Source organism: Rhinolophus sinicus, chromosome 17 (genome assembly GCF_057876585.1).
Source record: "Rhinolophus sinicus isolate RSI-liver-muscle chromosome 17, RSI-T2T, whole genome shotgun sequence".
Classification (NCBI taxonomy): Eukaryota; Metazoa; Chordata; class Mammalia; order Chiroptera; family Rhinolophidae; genus Rhinolophus; species Rhinolophus sinicus.
In genome coordinates this window covers 161,985,341-161,992,748 of record NC_142517.1, presented here as the reverse complement: position 1 = coordinate 161,992,748, position 7,408 = coordinate 161,985,341, and the positions used below count along the sequence as shown (strand labels likewise).

The window sequence follows — 7,408 nt, the reverse complement described above, 5'->3', positions numbered from 1 at the left end:
CTGAGGCTTCTTCTTTAAGGGCACTAATCTCATTCCTGAGGGCTCCACCCTCATGACCTACCCACCTCCCAAAGGTCCCACCTCCAAAAACAATCCCATCGAGGATTAGGTTTCAACATACGCATTTTGGGGAGACACAAACTTTCAGTCTATAGTATGGTCTCGGCCAGACATTGCTGTCAGTTACTGCCCTAGGAAACACTTCTTTTTCCATTGCTGGGGCTTGGAGCTTTCCTCTCTCTGAGCATTCTCTCTGAATGGGTGTGTTACACATTTTGTCTGGAAGAAGAACTTGCAGAATGAGATCTGAGCTGAAATGGAAGCCCTGTGATGCTGAATAGAAACGTTATTACCTTTCATATAATGAGAACTTCCCCACGTGAACTCCCTAGTCCCCATCTCATTAGGACTGCAGGAACCTTACCATTTAACCATCGCTCTCCCTCTGTCATGTGAGCCATATCATATGTATTTATGCTCTTACCCACACAGCTGTCAGCACAACAAAATATTGTTATATTGAATTCAGATCACTTTGTGTAGACTGGAGCTGTTGCTTGCATTTTGGCTTAGATGTTGGATAATTAAATACTAATTCATTGAAGACATGTGTCCAAGATTATTTCCTTTTATGAACAGAATTAGTGAAATGTATGTTTCACTTGCCATAGGATCCCTCCACCACTTTTTTGGGAATTTACCTGGAAAGTAAACATGGGAAATAGTTATGCTCAGGGAGAAGAACTCCACTTCATTCCAAGAAACATTCATAAAATGCCTACTGTGTGCCAGGCACTATCCTAGTCACTGAAGATGCAAAGATGAACACTTGTCCCTGAGAAATCCATAGGGAAAGACACTAATTTCTTAAATTGACTCACTCCATGTCAAGTCATTTGTTCTATTTGAAGATACAAGAAGGTAACGTGGAAAATGCTCATAACAATCTTAGTGGCTGCCCTTGAGATAATGCATTATCTCATCCCATCCTCAAAGCAACTCTCTTACATAGTTACTACTACCAGGTTAGATATACTAGTTACAAAGGTTAGATCACTTGCCCAAGATCACCTGTCAGCATTGAAACCTCAGAGCCCAGAATCGAAGCCCCTACGCACTACATTCTCACATGATGCAAAAGAGGTCATTCTGCATGAATTTGAGGTCATAAATGGCATATTTACTCCTTGACCTTTTATTCAATTGACGCTTTCTGTTTGGGGCTTTCTATAAGGCAGTCTTTGGATCTCTTTTTCTACACCCACCAAACGAGGGCTGTACAGTTGGTTATTTGGCCAGATTGTGGTGTGTGTGGGTTTGTATGTGGATACACGTGTACCTGTTTCAATATAAATCACAGTGATTTTCATTCTCTTAAAAAATAATAATAAATGCATGACACAGGAAAATCATTTGTAACCTTTAGAGCCACACATTCCATAAAAGGGTGGATTTTGAACAGACGAGACTTTCCCAAGCTGGGTTTATGGTAATGATTTCCTGTGCCCTGACTGTTTCACTCCACTCTCCTCTAGCTTCCACATTTCTAAACATAAGAATGATTTGGCCGTTTTCTGAAGTTCATAGAAGGCCCACTTCTTTCTTTTCCAGATTCCCTCAACATATCTTCTTTTTGTCAGCAAAAGTTTTGTGTCTGCTTGTCAACACTTATGGATAGTCAGTGGGTAGGGGTGAAAAGTAATTCATCATTCTTTGGCTTAGTTGCAGGTAAACTTCCCTCAGCCTTTGTCCTAGTTGCTGATAAATTCACCCCAACTGTATGACTGACTACAGCATTACTATCATTAGCTATTACAGAGATATTTACTCTACTCTCCACCACCTTACCCATCAGCTGTGACCTGCTTCAGGCTGGTCTTCAATCATCTTGTCTTTCAGGCTGCCATACCATCTCCATCCTCAGGCTGGAGATCTTGCCCTGCACTGCTCTTCCCCAATCCCAAATGCCTCACAGCCACCATGCCTGCACCCCGCCATCACTCTCCCATGCCACATGCACCCTAACCTTATTAACCACCAGATCTTTCCTCACCATACAGGTATTCCCTAACTAATACCACCTCAAACCTCTTCTCCTCCCAAACTTTTCCATTGTCCCTTGGGATCCCACTGTTATCAGCAAACTTGCCTGCTTCTAAATGCATTTTCCTGCTAAGAGCAGCCCAGCTGTCCCCTCAGAACACTACTTCCATCAGCCCTCTCAACTGAAGGCTGTGTCTTTCCTATTCCCCAAGCACCTCAAAGCCAGGGGAGAGGTAAGTGTTCACCTGTCCCTCCTTCTCAACTTCTCCACTCAACTTCTCCTCTGTTCTTTCTCATTCAAAAAGCCCAGCTTTTTTGAAGCAAAGCATCAACTTTTACTGCCTCTTAACCCTGTCAAGTCATCTCCCTGCTTCCTGGTCAATGGAGTCACAGGTGATGTCAACATGTGGGTCACTGCCTCCGTCTCCACCATAATTCCTATCATCAACCTTTGAGTCATCCAACATCTTAATGCTCAGAGGCTCCTCACCCTTCTTAGCTCCAGCGATCTTTTCCTGTTGCCTCCGCTCAGTCATCTACTCACATCACCATTCCCTAGACCTTCTCATGGGCAATAATTAGCACCCTTGGCTCCCAGGTACCACACTCTTCTTAGTTCCTTCCTACATTGCTGGCTACTTCTCAGTAAACTGTGCTGGTTCTTTCTTATCTCCCTGACCTCTAAACATTGGAATGCCCCTGGGATTTTCACTCTTGTCTCTCTTCTATCCACGCACATTTCCTTAGAGATCTCATACTGTCTCATGGCTTGGGATGACGTCTAAATTTTTATCTTTAGGATAAAATAGAACTGGAGTTGCAGATTCTAGTTCTGTATACTCAATTGCTTATTCCACATTTCTGCTCATAAGTCTAAGAGGAGTCTCAACCCTGACATGGTCAACACCAAAATCTGACCTTCAACCAAATCTAATTCTCCCTCAGTTTTCTCCCCTGAAGTCGATATCCATTCCAACCTTCCAGTTGCTTAGACCAAAATGCTTAGAATCTTCCTTGACTCCTCTCTCTATCCCATATCCAACCCATTGGCAAAGCCTTTCTGTTCTACTTTAACAACGTATCCAGATTCTGACCACGCTTCACCATCTGTAGCACTACCACCCAGTTCCGAGCCACTATCATCTTTCACCTGCATTATTGCAGTAGCTTTCCAGCTGTTCTTCCTTCTGCCTTTGTTCCCCTCCCTCTGCCCCATCCCCTTTCTGTCTCCTCTCAACACAGCAGGCATGGTGATCCTTTTCAGGGTTAATCTCGTTTCTGCTCCAAACCCTCCAATGGCTTCCAATCTTACTCAAGATAAAAGCCAAATCTTTGCAATGGCCTACAAGGCCCTCCACAGTCTGGCACAAAGCTCCTACATGTAGTCTGACCCTCACCTCCCCCACCAGCATTATCTCTTTGACCTCCCCTCCTACTACCCTCCCCTTGACAATTTCACTCTAGCCACTGACCCCCTTGCGTTCTCACTTCAGACTCCTTGCATCAGCTATAATTCCGCCTGGACTGCACTTCCCTGAGCTATCTGTATGTCAGTTCCTTCCCTTCCTTCCATCCTTTGCTCAAATATCTCCTTCATAATGAAGCCTTCCACAACCAACCTATTTTACACGGGAATGACCCCTTCAAGATTCCCTATTCTCCGTCCCTGCTTCATTTTTCTCCATAGCATTTATCACTGTCTGACAAATTACATAGTTTGTCTATTTGCTTCTTATCAGTTTTCTGCAATAGACTGTAAGTGTCTCTGTTCATTCACTGTGACATCCCCTGTGCCCAGAACAGTGCCTGACATATAATAGGATATAAACACTTCTGGAAACTCAATCTCAAAGTCCTCCCTGATCATCATCCTGTCCTTCCTGCACACCTCTTTGAGTCTGCCAATCCTTGACCCAACCACATGTTCACTGTCCTCCACTTCCTCAAATCCTCAGTGCTCTCACTACCCACCCTAGATTCCATGATCCATCTCATTTTGACTACCCTAAACTAAACTAAACTACCTTTAACTAAAACATTTAAAATTACCTTCATCTCCCTGCATTGTACTTCCCTGGTGAAACCTGAAGTCTTCTTAAACTCAACTAACAGCTTACTATATCCCTGTACCCAAGCAGCTGAAAGTTGCTGGAGAAAAATCACACAACCTTGATGTCAGGATCCATTTCAAATTTATGGCCAAAATTCTTCAGTGAGCACTCAACACTCTCTGACAACTAAACTTCCCTAGTAAATTCATTAACCTACTCCCAAGATGACTATTATGCATTTCCTCCTCAACCCTCAAATCTCCAAAATCTCCTCCCACCCAACTCTCAGCTAAAGACTTTGTCATTAATTTCATAGAGAAATATAGATGTAATCTGATGAAAACCATTTCAACTTCCCACCTTTCATCCCACAAGCTTATCTGTAACTGTAGTCACACGCCCTGTAAACCTGTGCCCTGGATCCCACCTTGCTCTCCTTCTCTTGGACCTAGTTCCTAAAAGAATTTCTTCTTTTCTGCTTCATCTATTCCTAAATAGATGTCTAAACTAAATATCTAAACACTGATTGCTCTAGAAATCTTTTGTAAATCTCTTCTCTGGCTACACTTTCTCTCTGAACGACTTCATGATGTTCCATGTCATCAAATATCATCCACACGTTGATGTCCAAGTTTATTTTTCCAGTCCAGACGTCTTCCTTGAGGGTTAGACTCATGTATATATACAACTATAGCTCTGTTTGGATAGTTAATGTGCCTCCTAAACTAATAAAGCTAAAACCGAACTATTGATTTCCCCTATTAAAAAATGTCTTTCCTAATAAATGTTTATATTCCACAAAAAGCACCACCATCCACCCAGTTGCTCAGGTCAAAACCCAAGGCACATCTTGGATTTCTCCATCTCTCAATCCTACATTCATCTCCACAGCAAGTCCTATAAGCATGACTTCTAAAATTTATCTCGAATATAGCCATTTCTCACCATCTCCATGGCTCCCACCGTGGTCTAAGCCATCATCCACTATAGAGCAACAAACAAGAAAAATAAGTGAAATATATAGCATGCTTCATAATGATAAGAGACAAGGAGGAAAAATAAATCAAGGACGTGGGATACAAAGTGTTGAATTGACGGGGCTGAAATTCTAGGTAGGGTAGCCATGGAAGGTCTCAGGCCTTGAAATAAGAGCGTGCCTGAGGCATTCAAGGAACAATAAGGAAATAAGGGTGGCTGGGACAGAGTTAAAGTGTGAGAGAGGGATGAGATAAAGTCAGAGTGGTTGAAGGGGTGTGGCCAGGGGGTGGCCCAGTGGCTGAATCATGCAGGTCCTTGTGGGTAATAGTGAGGGCTTTGGTTTCCACTTTGAATGAGATGGGGAGCCACTGAAGAGTTCTAAACAGAAGAGCGACAGGACCTAACTTAGATTTAACCAGATCATTCTGTTGTGGTGCTGAGACTAGATTTCAGATAGCAAGGATGCAAGCAGGAATACCAGTTGGAAGTAAGTAATCCAGTAATTACAGTATTATTGCAATCTATTTTACAGTAATCCAGGTGAAACACGATATGGCTTTGACCACGATTGGGGTAGGGTGTAGTGAAACGTGGTTGAATTTCAAAATCTGTATATCCACATAGCTCATAGTACCCTAGGAAAGCCTGATCGTAGATGCCAGGAAGCCTTGGCTTCACTCAGGGCTCCCATTACTAACCAGGTGAAGAAGTAATTTCACTGAGCCTCAGTTTTCTCTGCTGTAAAAATGGGGGGATGAATCCTTACTTTATAAGGTGTTGTAAAGATTAAATGCAATGGTTTACATAAAGTGACTGCCACAAAATCTGCCAAATAGTAGAGGCTCAACAAAAGTTAGTTTTTTCCCCTGTTCAGCTAACAGGTGGCAGAGCTAGAACCAAGGTGCTAAGACCCAGATCTGTGGCCTTTCCAGCCCACACCCTCAACTTGTCATTTTTCCTTTCTTCTTTTCCCCAGAGAATTCCTTTATTGAAATGTTCACTAAGTTTTACCATGAAATGCTACATACGTGAGGGAACATGGAAGATATACCAATTACATGCCAGGAAAATATATTCTAATGGTGTTGTCAGATAGTGTATTTGGCTAATGCCAGCACATCCTCATCTCTTACTGCTGATATTATTTCCAGAATTTGAATTATGCAGCAGGGTTCATTTCCGTCTTTCAAACAGTGCCCATTTTCCCACTTCTTTTGGGTAAGAAATGAAGTTTTTATGAATTTTGAACCAGCATGTGTCCTTTTGATGCCACACCAAGGTGCATCAATCTCAATCATTAATTTTTTACTAGGTATTGATTTCAAAACTTCCAAATTAGCCTCAGTTTTCAGTGAGCAACCATTAAATCCTATATAAAGATCCAAGTCAATCAAAGCCGCTGTGGCCTCCTTGGTGCCACCAAATGAATGCACTACTCCACCGACACACTGATCTCTATTTCCTTTCATTATGTCTACAAATTCAGCATGTGAGTTTCAACAGTGAAGAAACATGGGTAATTTTGTTTGTTCTGACAGTTCGAACTGTTTTGCAAAATATTTGAGCTGAGTACCTGTGGGACAAAACTGTAGTCGGTCAAAATCAAATCCACATTCCCCTATTTCTACAACTTTCCCCTTGTTGTTTTCAGGAAGATTTAGCAACTCCATTAAGTAAAAATCAGGATTATTCTTTTCAAATTCATCACATCTTGTAGGATGGCATCCAACGATACTGAAAAACATCATTTGTTTGTGCCAAATGCAGTGCATCTTTACTGTTTTGTACATTTCCTCCTGTAATCATAAACTTTTAACACCAATCTGGACATCCTGTAAATCATCTTGATGCTTTTGAACCCCCCTATAAATTCCTCTGAACATAGGATCTGTCAAGTTGATACCAATATTCTTGAACTTGAAGCGACTCATGACAATGGCCCCGGCTCCTCACTGGTGGAAGCCACTTGTCATTTTTCTTATTTGTATAGTTTGGGGGCAGACACTTTTCCTCAGACCTGTTGTTAAAGGACTGGCATTGTTCAGTTAGTAGATTTTCATTTCTTTGTATGCTCTCAATATGTTCTTTAAAGATGTAGCTGCCAGTGTGATTGATAAAAAAGCGAATGTTCTTGCTTATACTAGGAAGAGTGGAGGATGTTACCATATCAAGGAACTTGTATGTGAACCCAACAAACCACTAGCCAGAGTTAAAGAAGCAAGCAGACCCATTAGCAACAAGTATTTGCTGTGAACACCCAGCAGGACAGATCAAACCTCAGCAAGCCATCAGTTATCTTCCTCTGCTATGTTGGCTGAGGGGGACCCAGCCCCAAC

General features: G+C 42.1%; 1 pseudogene; it reads right to left on the bottom strand.

Moving 5' to 3' along the window:
• Positions 1 to 6,126: 6,126 nt before the first annotated feature.
• On the bottom strand, positions 6,127 to 7,003 carry LOC109445275 (deoxyribonuclease TATDN1 pseudogene; annotated as a pseudogene).
• Between the last annotated feature and the right edge of the window lie 405 nt (positions 7,004 to 7,408).